The following is a 13,794-nucleotide window of genomic DNA, read 5'->3' as shown; positions in this document are numbered from 1 at the left end:
AGCCCTAACGACAACAGCAGAACAACGTTTTTCATCACAGCATCTCAACGTTTTTCAACAGCCCAAAACAGCTCCGAATTTCAGTGCTTCATCTGCAACAGATTTCAGCAGTTAGCCTTTTTCAGCCCTATTGTCATCATCGACATAGTCTAGATCTGCATCAGTTCATGCATCATCATTGTACCCGTTTGTGCAATCAATCGTAGACCACTCTCGCCAACGAGAGTGGGGCCTTCGGAGGAGGGTTTTACAACATCTCTGGTGTCGTATCTCTCTTCTCTCTCTATCTCTCAATCTCATACACTTGCACGCACAGTGTCCATTCACTTTGTTTGTGATCATAGCATTCTCTCATTAAGAACGGAAGGCTCTACCTTCCATAAGAACAAAAGGAACCTTGAGCACAGTTCGGAGCACTCATCTTGAGCGAAGCGCAAACATTCATTCCGCTGCACCTTACAACCCCCCTTGGTGGCGTTTTCTCCTCCAAGCAAGACACCCTAGCCCTAGCGTTTTCATCAGCAGGCTTCATCGCCAAGAGACCTCAGCCCTGGCGTTTTTCACCCAGATTGCATCCCCAGATCACCTCAGCCCCTGGCGTTTTTCAGAAGCCCAGATCGCCCCCTTGCATGGCGTTTTTCAGCAGATAAGGAAACCAACAGATTTCACCCAATTGCGTTTTTGGACAGCAGTACATAAGCATCAGTTTTCAGCCCTTAGATCGGTCTCGCCATCCCCATTATCGTCATCGATCTAGCCTAAACTTGCATCAGTCACATGCATCCACTTTGTATGTAAGGTATAGCGGAATGAATGTTGTATTTTCTCAAGATTAGTGATCTTTATTGCTCAAGGTTCCTTTTAGTCCTTAGGGAAAGAGAGAGAGCTTTCCGTCTTGTAGAGTGCTGTGGTCACGAACAAAGTGGGTGGATATTGTGCGTGCAAGTGAATGAGACTGAGAGAAGGAGAGAGAAGAGATACGACACCAGAGACATTGTAAAACCCTCCTCCGAAGGCCCCACTCTCGTCGGCGAGAGTGGTCTACTTTGATTGCACAAAGGTGTACAATGCGTATGCAATGGGACTATGCCGATGACGACGACGACTTGATGGCTGAAATCTGGGATCTTTTATCTTCTGTTTTTCATGGTCTTCTTGGTGGCTGAAAATGACTGTTTTGGCTGCGTTTTTATGGCTGAAAATGGGAGAACTTCTGCAACCAACCTGGGGCTGATCTGGTGCTATTCCATAGGCTGAAAATCTGCGTTTCTGACTGCTGCAGATCTGCGTTTTAGGGCGGATAACTGAGGTTCTTCATGGCTGAAAACTGATAATCTTTACGGGGCTGAATCTGCTACTTCTTGCGGTCTGAATCTGCTACTTTTTCTATTGCTGAAATCCAAAATGCTAGAGACTCAGGTTGACCAAAAACGCTAGCTGATCTTGCATTTCCAAAAACGTTGGGCATGTGAAAAACGCCAGGCATGTGATGGTCTTTCCGGCGACAATCTGATGCAAAAACGCCAAGGGCTTGGCTTTCCGGCGATGAATGCTGTTGAAAGCGCTACAGATAGGAATCTGCTGCTTGGAGAAAATGCCAAAGCTTGGGATCTTGCGTGGAGGGAATCCACCAAGGTTCTGCTGAGAAGTTGCCTGTTGAGCAAGGTGCTCCTGTTGCCTCTTCTGCCAGAAAGTGCTAACTTGGGTTTGCTTATATATTAACTTAGCAAAATTGCCCTACCTACTTTTGTTGGAAAGTCACTTAAAAATAATAAGTGAAAATCCCAATAAATAGGAAAATACGCTAAATGCACTGGAAAATTCCCCTAACTAATGCTAATGGATTCTGATGGGAATTCCGATGAACATGCTATGTGCAACCGGAGGATATGCATCTATGCTAAGTGACTGGGCATGCACGGTCTACGAATAGACTCACAAAAGTGTCAGATCATTGCTAATCTAAACTGACCGGACTGACTGAACCCTGCTGTGGTGTAGCTTGTCCACGGACACATAGGGTTGGGATGTGTCACGTGACATTGTACCGGTTTTACGTCTCTGGTGTCGTATTCTCTTCTCTCTATGTCACAAAAATACGGAAGCGTAAACTGACGTTTAATTGCACTTCAAATACTCAAGAGAATTAGAGGGAGCGAGAAAACTTGACACTTCATTGGGGACCAGAAGATGGCTGGTCCCCCCCCATAATGAGAATATCTTTATTACTAAGGGAGAATCTTTACAAGCACAGGAACGGGGCATACGCCCGTCCTCTATTCTTCCTTCTGTTCTGTTCTGACTACTGACTGAGAAAGTGTTTCCACTTTCTTACTGCTTAGGGGATTTCCCCTCTTCTGCGAGACTGGTTGGAAGCTCTCGAAAAGAGAGTCTATCTTCCGAAACAGCTCATCGGAAGCTCTCACAGAGGAGAGTCCATCTTCCGTTATGTGTTGCCTTCATGCTCATTCATTCATGCATCGAACACAAAAGAGAAACAAGCAAAATGCACACGCACATGCTTGCTGTAATTTTCTGCACATAACCTGAAATTCTTACCTGTGCACACCCCTACGCCGAAACAGAGGTCTTCTTCGCGATGGAATCGCGCCAAACTTGATGTAGACTTAGGATAAGGAGAGAGAAGAGAATTTCTATGGCTGATCTGCTGAAAACAACCCTAATCGAGGTGATTAGGGGCTGAAAACAGAGAATTACAGCAGCCGCACTCTGCTAAGAGAGCGTCTACGACAGCTTCTCGCGATGAAACTTCACTAGAAGGTGTCTATGACTGTGAGATCCCTTGTTCTTGACAATGGGAGCACAAGGCTACCACATATGTCGCAAGGGGCTGCTCTCAAGCTTCAATGGAGGGCTCCACCGCGTAGAGCACGGTCACATTAGGGGGGGTAGGAGCACTGTCAGCCCTGAAAATGGGGGAGGGGGGGCTCCTAAATAGCCATCCGGGAGAGGGGGCGCTAGGAAGAGAGAGAGGGTGAGAGTGAGAGTGAGAGAGAGTTAGTTTGCATTGGTAAGTGTGCCACTTGGCACACTTACTTTAAAAACTTAAAAACCATTCAACTTTTGACTTTAAAAACTTCTAGCTCATTAATTAAAAAAATGTGCAACTAATTAACAACTGCTACCAATGATTCTTTTATGAGAACACCAAAGGTCTGCCGGTGCAATGCCGCACGGGCACTGCACCGCCTTTACCTGTTCACACTTGTCCGACCGCCCGCCCAGGCACGGACCGTTAAATTTAATTTCACGAAACTTACCCTAAGGCTTTATTAGCTTTATTAGCCTTAGGGTCACTGTTCTAAGGACCCCATCTCATTCATGTGCTTGTACTGACGCGCGTATTTTTCTGAGCCTAAAATCTGAGGCTACTGCTTACCCCTTTCTAAAGACCCGATTTCCCAATCACTAGGGCTTCAGGGTAATTTCTGCTAAGGTCCCTTTGAGGTGTTGTGGCCCGCATTTAGGCTCACCTGAGGCCTTAGAAATGCTAGGTCTATTCTGGTGTGCACACAACTAATTAGATAATTCTTTTCTCGTAAATAAATTAATTATTTACAAAGTCTGACTTAGTTACATCCCTCTTGGTTCTAAACAGTTGACCTCAACTGTAGAGCATCAACATAACTGTGCAAGATGTCAGGGTAGTCCTTAAGATCGGACTCAGTCATCCACTTTGCATCTAAAGGAGTGTAATTTTTGAACTTGACTAAATACTTTCGATGTAGACTCCCCGACTTGAGTTGTCTCTCCGAGTGGTGTATTATCTGTTCAGGTTGAAGAATTTCCTCAGTCTCTTCGACTTCTGGAGGATCTTCTTGTACGGGCGCCACTGAAGGAGGTCCAACATATGGTCGGAGGAGACTGACATGAAAAGCATTGTGGATGCGCCAGTTAGAAGGCAGATCCAGTCTGAAAGTCACATCATTGACTTTATCTGTAATTTTGAAAGGGCCGTAAAATCTATGGGAAAGTTTGACAACTTTCCCTTTGCCGACCCGCTTTTTCAATCTAGCTTTCTCAAACCGAAGCAGGACATATTGTCCTTTTTCAAGATTGAGATTCCTTCTGTGCTTGTCTGCTTTTCTCTTCTGTTGCTCTTGAGTACGAAGAATTGCTTGCTTTACTTGTTGATGGGCAATATCAATATTGCGCACAAATTCATCTGCGGCGAAGATGTTTTCTTTGGTCACCATAATAGGAAGTAAGAGCGGCTTCCCGTAAATAATTTCAAAGGGGGCTTTACCAGTTGAGGAATGTATGGTATTATTATACGCAAACTCAACTATTGGTAAGTACTGTTCCCATTCGGATTGTCGTTCCGAAACATAGCACTTGAGGAGATCTAAAACAGTGGCATTAGCGATTTCGCTTTGACCATCTGTTTGAGGATGATAAGCTGATGAAAAATCAAGCTTAGTTCCCAAGTTTTCAAACAATGCATACCAAAATAGACTAGTCATGCGGGGATCTCTATCGTTGACAATAGTCTTTGGCAATCCATGGTGTTTAAAAATCTGAGCTAGAAATATTCTAGCCATGTGATCAGCTTTGATGGTCTTCTTTACTGGAAGAAAATGGGCTTGCTTACTGAATCTGTCTACTATAGTCCAGATTGCATCATTTCCATTCTTGGATCGAGGAAGATCCGTAATAAAATCCATGGCAATACTTTCCCATGGCGTGTTAGGCACAGGAAGCGGCTGAAGCTTGCCATAAACATTGTCTGTCATATTTTACCTTTTGGCAGACTAAACACTCACGTACATATTTTTCAATGTCCGCACGGAGTGTTGGCCAAAAGAAATACCTTTCGAGGGCACTAGTGGTGGAAGCAATTCCCCGATGCCCGGCATAAGGAGAATTATGTGCTTCATCCATCACCTTTTGTCGTAAGGGCTGAGCTATGCATATTGCTTGTTGACGATAGAGTGTATTATCCCTGATAGAATAAGGTGGCTTTGAGTGACCAGCTTGAAGATCTGTCCAAATTGTGGCGAAGTCTGGATCTTGAGGATACATCTCGCTGAGAGATTCTAGTTCCTCATGATAAATTGTTGTTAGTGCATTGATCTTTGGACGCCTGGAGAGAGCATCTGCAACTGCATTCTTTGTTCCAGAAGTGTGTAAAATCTGAAAATGAAACATTGAAAGAAAGTTGGCCCATCTCATCTGCTTTTCTGATAACTTTCTCTGTGTGAGAAAGTAGCGAAGACTTTGATGATCTGTCTTGATAATAAAATCAGCTCCTAATAGATAGTGTTTTCAAATGGAAAGAGCATGAATTACTGCCATTAGCTCTTTTTCGTATATGGAGGCATGCAACTCTACATCTTTAAGGCGCCGACTTTCATAGGCTATCGCGTGACCCTCTTGGTTCAAAACTGCTCCTACACAATCTCCAAACGCATCGCAGTATACCTCGAAAGGTTTGCGAAGATCAGGGACGGTGAGAACAGGTCCGTGACTGAGTAGATACTTGAGCTTTTCGAAAGCTTGTTTTTGTCCAGACCCCCAATGGAATGGAATCCGCTTCTTTGTCAAGTCATGGAGGGGACCTGCTATCTCGGCAAAAGCTCGAATGAAACGCCGATAATAAGAACAGAGGCCAAGGAAACTTCGTACATCATGTACTGTAGTTGGCGTAGGCCATTCTACAACTGCTTGAATCTTATCAGGGTCCATTCTCACCTGGTTGTGAGATACTATATGGCCCAAATAGTGGATTTCTTTTAGAAAGAACTCACTCTTCTTAGCATTCACAAATAATTTGTGTTTGCGTAATTCTTCAAACACTAAGGCGAGATGCTTATAGTGTTCGTCTTCCGTCTCTGAGAAGATTAAGACGTCATCAAAGAAAACGCCTGTAAAGCTTCTGTATGAGTGGAAGATTCTATCCATCATTCTGTTGAATGTAGCTGGTGCATTAGTGAGCCCAGAAGGCATCACTAAAAATTCATACAACCCGAAGGTTGTTCTAAATGAAGTCTTATGCACATCCTGAGGAGCTATGCGGATTTGATGATAACCGCTCTTCAAGTCTATACGACTATAGACACTTGCTCCTTGTAACTTGTCAAGAATGTCGTCAATCCGAGGGATTGGAAATCGATTCTTGATTGAGATCTTGTTTAGAGATCTATAGTCTATGCACATGCGGAATGTGCCATCCTTTTTCTGTACTAGCAAGACAGGTGAACAATATGGAGAAGTACTAGGCCTTATTAAGCCCTTCTCCAAAAGTTCGTTAACTTGCTTGAGAATTTCCTCTTGCTGCATTAGACTAACTCGATAAGGGGGCTGATTTGGAGAAGAACTTCCTGGGATCAAATCAATGGTATGATCCTCAGGTCGCGAAGGTGGGAGTTCATTTGGAAGTTCATCTGCAAAACAATCTTTATATCTTTCTATTAACTTAAGTCTTTTTTGCTCTAAAGAGGAAGAAAGTTGTGAAACAGACACATCTCTCTCTCTTGCAAAAATCAAGTACGCTGAAACACACTTTTTCATTTCTTTCTTGATGGCAATGTGATTGGCGATAGGAATACGCCAATCACCTGCATCTGCAAGTACAAGATACTCCTTTCCTTTATGAGCAAAAGATAAGGTTTTCTGAACATAGTCAAGAATGGGATGCATCTTGTAGTGCCAAGGCATTCCCAAGATAACATCGCATCCTTCAAGTGAAGCTAGTAAGAAAGACTCTTGATCCCTGTAGTCGTCGACCTTTAGATTCAACTTCCCTATGATTGGAGTAGAGTTTGAGTTTTACCCTTTGAAAGCAGATTGCGCTTAAATAGAGACTCCAAAACGATTGGGCTGCAAGTTCAGGTCGTCAGCTAGCTTGGTAGAGATGAAGTTGTCTGTACTACCAGGGTCAAACAAAATAAGAGCCCGCTGGTTGTTGATACTACCCCATGCTTTGAGAAGAGCTCTTTCTTTTCCATCCTTGGTTGTATTTCCCTGTAAATCTGGGACTGCATTGGAAGAGGGTGGTTGTGGAGGTTTGGTAGGACAGTCACCCTTCATATGACCAACTTGTCCGCACTTGAAGCATCTTCCTTCACTAATGTATGTTCGCAACTCAGCAGGAGAGAGATATCTCCCTTTCTTGGGCTGATTTGGCTTTGCTTCTGCTTCGGAGGCGGTTCTTTTCTTCTTTTGAGAAGAAGTAGAAGAGGTAGGCTGCTCATGGAGAGCCTTCTGCTTAGCATGGTAAGTGCTTTGCTCCATCTTCCTGGGAGTACCCTTGTCATGTATTCCATCAGCTATGCGGGCTGATTCCATAAGTATCTGCAAGTTACCTCGAGGGTAAAGCATCATAGCCTTTTGCAAGGCTTCATGCAAACCTGCTTCAAACTTGCGCATCTTCTCCGAATCGTCAATCTTCTTGAATGGAGTGACTTTCAAGAGAACGTCCCAAAACCTATCCACATAGCGTGGAACAGTTTCGTTCTCTGACTGTGAAAGTCGATCCCATTCTTTCTTTACCTCTTCCTCATAGTCTGGAGGAAGGAACTGTGCGTAGAACTCCTTCTTGAAAGCGGTCCAATCTTGGGGTTTGCGATCTTCCAGGATAAGGGTTAACCACCAATTGTTGGCGGTGCCTTTCAGGTACAAACTAACATGGCGAAGCTTGGATTTTCTTTAAAATTCCCTTCAGCAAATGCAACTTCAAATTGGCGGATGAAAGCCAAAGCTTTGTCATTATCACGCCGTCCATTGTAGGTGTCGAATTTCACATCTTTATCTCCCGACTTAAATGTTTTATGCCTGTGGTGCTTCTTCTTATGGTGCTCCTTCTTTCTATGCTTAGACTCCTTGGGGACAGGAGTCCTTTCCCTTGCATGTACTTCTTGCTGCGACGGATCGTCGAGAAACATGTCTTCCGGAGAAACTATGTCTTCCAGATCCTTCATGAAAGAGAACTGAGGGCAATCAGGGGGATCCTGCTCTTGAACTTTTGGATTAAACCGCACATGACGTTCTGGAGATTTCTTCTACCTCTCGTGCATGCGGGAAGTTCCAATCAAAGGATCTTTTCTTGGTTGTGGCGCCTTTGGGTTCTGCGGGATTTCTCCCGACCCCATCGGCATTTTCTCCTTCCCTTTTTCAAGAGTATGGAGAATCTTTTGGACTTCTGGATGGGAGAGAGCTTTCTGCAACTCTTCCACCTGCTGTTGAAGGAGAGATAACTCTATCTCGCGTCCTCCCATTTCTGCAGTCTGCCAAGAGTCGTCAATCCCTTCAGGAAGAGAGAGAGGACCTTGCTCTAATACCACTGTCACAAAAATACGGAAGCGTAAACTGACGTTTAATTGCACTTCAAATACTCAAGAGAAGTAGAGGGAGCGAGAAAACTTGACACTTCATTGGGGACCAGAAGATGGCTGGTCCCCCCCCATAAAGAGAATATCTTTATTACTAAGGGAGAATCTTTACAAGCACAGGAACGGGGCATACGCCCGTCCTCTATTCTTCCTTCTGTTCTGTTCTGACTACTGACTGAGAAAGTGTTTCCACTTTCTTACTGCTTAGGGGATTTCCCCTCTTCTGCGAGACTGGTTGGAAGCTCTCGAAAAGAGAGTCTATCTTCCGAAACAGCTCATCGGAAGCTCTCACAGAGGAGAGTCCATCTTCCGTTATATGTTGCCTTCATGCTCATTCATTCATGCATCGAACACAAAAGAGAAACAAGCAAAATGCACACGCACATGCTTGCTGTAATTTTCTGCACATAACCTGAAATTCTTACCTGTGCACACCCCTACGCCGAAACAGAGGTCTTCTTTGCGATGGAATCGCACCAAACTTGATGTAGACTTAGGATAAGGAGAGAGAAGAGAATTGCTATGGCTCATCTGCTGAAAACAGCCCTAATCGAGGTGATTAGGGGCTGAAAACAGAGAATTACAGCAGCCGCACTCTGCTAAGAGAGCGTCTACAGCAGCTTCTCGCGACAAAACTTCACCAGAAGGTGTCTATGATGTGAGATCCCTTGTTCTTGACAATGGGAGCACAAGGCTACCACATATGTCGCAAGGGGCTGCTCTCAAGCTTCAATGGAGGGCTCCACTGCGTAGAGCACGCTCACATTAGGGGGGGTAGGTGCACTGTCAGCCCTGAAAATGGGGGAGGGGGGGCTCCTAAATAGCCATCCGGGAGAGGGGGCGCTAGGAAGAGAGAGAGGGTGAGAGTGAGAGTGAGAGAGAGTTAGTTTGCATTGGTAAGTGTGCCACTTGGCACACTTACTTTAAAAACTTAAAAACCATTCAACTTTTGACTTTAAAAACTTCTAGCTCATTAATTAAAAAAATGTGCAACTAATTAACAACTGCTACCAATGATTCTTTTATGAGAACACCAAAGGTCTGCCGGCGCAATGCTGCACGGGCACTACACCGCCTTTACCTGTTCACACTTGTCCGGCCGCCCGCCCGAGCACGGACCGTTAAATTTAATTTCACGAAACTTACCCTAAGGCTTTATTAGCTTTATTAGCCTTAGGGTCACTGTTCTAAGGACCCCATCTCATTCATGTGCTTGTACTGACGCGCGTATTTTTCTGAGCCTAAAATCTGAGGCTACTGCTTACCCCTTTCTGAAGACCCGATTTCCCAATCACTAGGGCTTCAGGGTAATTTCTGCTAAGGTCCCTATGAGGTGTTGTGGCCCGCATTTAGGCTCACCTGAGGCCTTAGAACTGCTAGGTCTATTCTGGTGTGCACACATCTAATTAGATAATTCTTTTCTCGTAAATAAATTAATTATTTACAAAGTCTGACTTAGTTACACTCTCTATCTCTCAGTCTCATACACTTGCACGCACAGTGTCCATTCACTTTGTTTGTGATCATTGCACTCTCTCATTAAGAACGGAAGGCTCTCCCTTCCATGAGAACAAAAGGAACCTTGAGCACAGTTCGGAGCACTCATCTTGAGCAAAGTTCAAACATTCATTCTGCTGCACCTATTGGTATCAGAGCTTTGGCAATGTTCTGTATCACTCAAGGAAAGAACCACAAGAATCACAAGAATTTTTTTTTGCTTGTTGCGGTCACACGAACCGAAGTTGGCTTGGGCGTGTCGATTCCTAATCGTGTTTATGAATAGTGACAGGAATCCCAGGAAAGAAGGGCTTGTCCAACCTCCCCTTGTGCCTCTTTTCACTCATTGAGAGCGGACCATGCACTTAGCGGCCGGCCAATCGACATGAGGTGGGAAACAACTCGTTTGCTGACCAGGATCTAAGAGGGGGTGTTAGAGTTCATATTCCTATCCGATGGTAGCTCCAGTATTTCCCATGAGCAGATTAGGGAGTGGGTGGTTTTGTGGTTGTGCCCGGCAGTGTGAGGTTGTTCTCTCATGTCGGGTCGTGTCTAGCTATGTTTAGCTCGGATTTTGGTTTAGTTCCACAGCTATGTAGGCTTCTGTTCCCCCCTTGGCATGCCTCTTTTGCCTTCCCAGGACCCTCTAGGCCATTTCTCCCCTTATTTCCCATTCATGGATTTATTGGTTTGGTTGTGGGGTCCACGATGTGGGGTCGGCAGCAGCCAGCAGAAGCCTATATATAGGCCTCTGGGAGGGGTACTTAGAGCGTTGTTCTCAGCCCTGCAGGGCACCCAAGGATGCAGCCCTTGCTGGCGTTTTTGGCCACCAGTAGGAGAAGATGGTGCAACGTTTCCAACAGCCCCTTTCCTTGACATTTTTCTCAAGAGGCCTCCTAGCGTCACGTGACGTATCCAACCCTATGTGTCTGTGCACAAGCTATTACATGACCAAAGTTCAGTTCAGTCAAGTCAGTCTAGAATAGGAAGTGATCTGGCACTTTTGTGAGTCTGTTCGCAGACCGTGCATGACCAGTCACTTAGATTAGATGCATATCCAGTTGCACACAGCATGATCATCAACATTCCCATCAGAATCCATCAGGGGAATTTTCCATTGCATTAAACCTATTTTCCCTAATTTTGACATTTTTCACTTATTTATTAAGTGACTTTTGTTGGGAACTAGGTAGGGCAATTTTGCTAAGATAATATATAAGCAAACCAAAGCTAGCACTATCTGGCAAAAGAAGGAGAGCATCAGGCACTCAAGTGCAGCAGGCCCTCTGGAGACCCTTCTCAGCAAGACGACCCTCACCATTGCCTTGGGCAATTTCAGCCAACAAGAGGACGGTAGCTTCAGCGTTTTTGAACCAGAATCCATCAGCGTTTTGGTGAGCAAAATCAGCGTTTCTCAGCCCAACAGCCTCAGCGTTTTCAGCATCATTGCATCATCGATTCCCTCACGGATTCAGCCCTGCTATTGGCGCCTATCAGCCCTTCCAAAGCAATGTCAGGATCAGCCAGCCAGTAGCATTTTTGGAAGGCCATCACAGCAGCGATTCCCTAGCATTTACAGCCAGCATACCCAGCGTTTTTGAGAGCCTCATCAGCATTTTGGGACAGCTTTAAGGCAGCGTTTTGCACATGCTGTCCAGCGTTTTCAAGCCATAAGAAAACAGCAGTTTCAGCCATAGGCAGCAGCGAGTCCAGCCATCAAGTTCGCAGATCATCCTTTGACTTGTTGACACAGACACCGACTTGAAGCATTCAGTTTTCAGCCCTAGTCTCGTCCTCGTCGTCCACACTGTCGGCATCGACATAGCCATTAAACTTGCATCAGCATCATTGTATCAGATTGTGCAATCAATAGTAGACCACTCTCGCCATCGAGAGTGGGGCCCTTGGAGGAGGGGTTTACAACTCCCTGGTGTCATATTCTCTTCTCTCTCTACCTCTCAGTCTCATGCACCTTCACGCACAGTGTCCATTCACTTTGTTTGTGTCCATTGCACACTCTCATTAAAGAACGGAAGGCTCTCCCTTCCATAAGAACAAGGAACCTTGAGCACAGTTCGGAACACTCATCTTGAGCAAAGTTCAACATTCATTCCGCTACACCTTACACCTAGCGTTTTCTGTTGGGTAGCCATGGAGGAGTTCGGTGGCAGTCAGGGGTACTACCCACAGGCACTCCTTCTCTAGGGGTTGGGGCAGCAGGTTCTCCCCTTTCACTTCTTCTCCTTAGGGCAGCCCATTTGATGGGCATAGCAGTCAGATCCAGAGGAGAATAGAGATTCCTATTTCCTCTAGAGGGTAGCCACACCGGTAGCCTTGAGTCCTTCCCCTCTCTCTCTCCAGTTCTCCCTTTACCAGGAGATGGACTTGTGTTGGGGAGCCCAGCCCATGTCGAGATCCTGGTAGTGGTCTCAAGTGCAAGAGTAGTTGGCAGTGTCAGTAGCAGTCACAGTTGTGTGTCCTCGGGTCTATCCATTCATTGGCATGTCAGTTCTATGCTGAACCACCCTTAGTCACTTGTATGAGCAGCGGAGAGTAGAAATTCATATTTCCTCTAGAGGGTAGCCACACCGGCAGCCTTGTGAGTCCTTCTCTCCTCTCTCTCTCTCTCTCTCTCTCTCTCTCTCTCTCTCTCTCTCTCCAGTTCTTCCTTTGCCCGGAGATGGACTTGTGTTGAAGAGCCCAGCCCATGTCGAGACCGTGGAGGTGGTCTCAAGTGCAAGAGCAGTTGGCAGTGTCAGTAGCGGTCGCAGTTGTGTGTCCTCGGGTCTATCCATTCATTGGCATGTCAGTTCTATGCCGAACCACCCTTGGTCACTTGTATGAGCAAATCGTTATCAGCATGAAGAGCCTTTCCCAGATCTCTCTCTGTCTCTTTCTCTCTCTCTCATTCTCAGATGTCCTGTCTCTTTCTACCTTAGTGATCTCTCTTCTCCACATGTGTGCCTTGTTCATGTGTTTGGCATTGCAGGTGTTCTAGATCAGAGTCGAAGTACCCACTAGATCACGAGCCAGATCTTGTCTTCATTGCATCTTCCACTGCCACCTTTGACCGGGGGAGGGGGGGCTTACACAATAGTCTTGTTGGTGGGCACATGGTTCTTCTGCTAAGGAAGGGGGCGACAACGGCATGGCCCTGCGAGGAGGAGGAGTGGGGGTAGGAGGAGCACTATGATGGCTTTAGCCGGACAAGAAGGTGAGAATCTTTGGAAGTATCAAAGTATTTTATTTAAAGAGCAGCAAATAGGGGTAGTAGAAGGTTTTTTGTAGTAGCACGTGCATTCCCGCTCACATAATACAATGAATAGAGAACAAGTAGAAAGTTAACTACAAACTGAAATAGGTAGACCACATAAAGGTAAATAAGAATAGTAAAGATTTTCTTTAATTTTTCAATATGACTTTAGCTATCTTTGATCTAAATTAGTGGGACAACATATGGAGGTATTATGACTAGCATTAAATATTGCTTCCTAATCTTGATAACAAAAGTGGAACATGAGCTCCAAGAGGGCACTTTCTGCTTGTAAAATTGGTTTCATCTGCCCATAAAGCCTTGCTTCCAACAACACCTGATGATTTGATAACAAGCTAAATGTTTTAGTATGTTCTGTTTTCTTGTTTTCTTAACCTACTTGATCAAATGTAAGTCACAAAATCTTGATGCCTATTTGAATAATTTGTCTCCATGAATCGACGGATCACTTTGCAAAAAGCATGTTGGTATATAGCACAGTTACAGAGAATGGCCATTTTCAAGTCTCCGTTCCCCATTCCTACCCCAATTTCCCGTTCCGAATCCCCGTTCCGTGTTTCAAATGCGAGTATACGAAACACGGAATGGCATTTCATGCATGCTGCCTTTCCGCGTTTCCCATTCCAATTTCTCGTTCCGGGTAACTATGGTAAATAGGACCAAGGTAGCTTG

This window comes from Adiantum capillus-veneris, chromosome 4 (assembly GCF_014529385.1).
Source record: "Adiantum capillus-veneris isolate H3 chromosome 4, ASM1452938v2, whole genome shotgun sequence".
NCBI lineage: Eukaryota > Viridiplantae > Streptophyta > Polypodiopsida > Polypodiales > Pteridaceae > Adiantum > Adiantum capillus-veneris.
The sequence above is the reverse complement of the archived record's forward strand: the minus strand, read 5'-3'. Positions refer to the sequence as shown.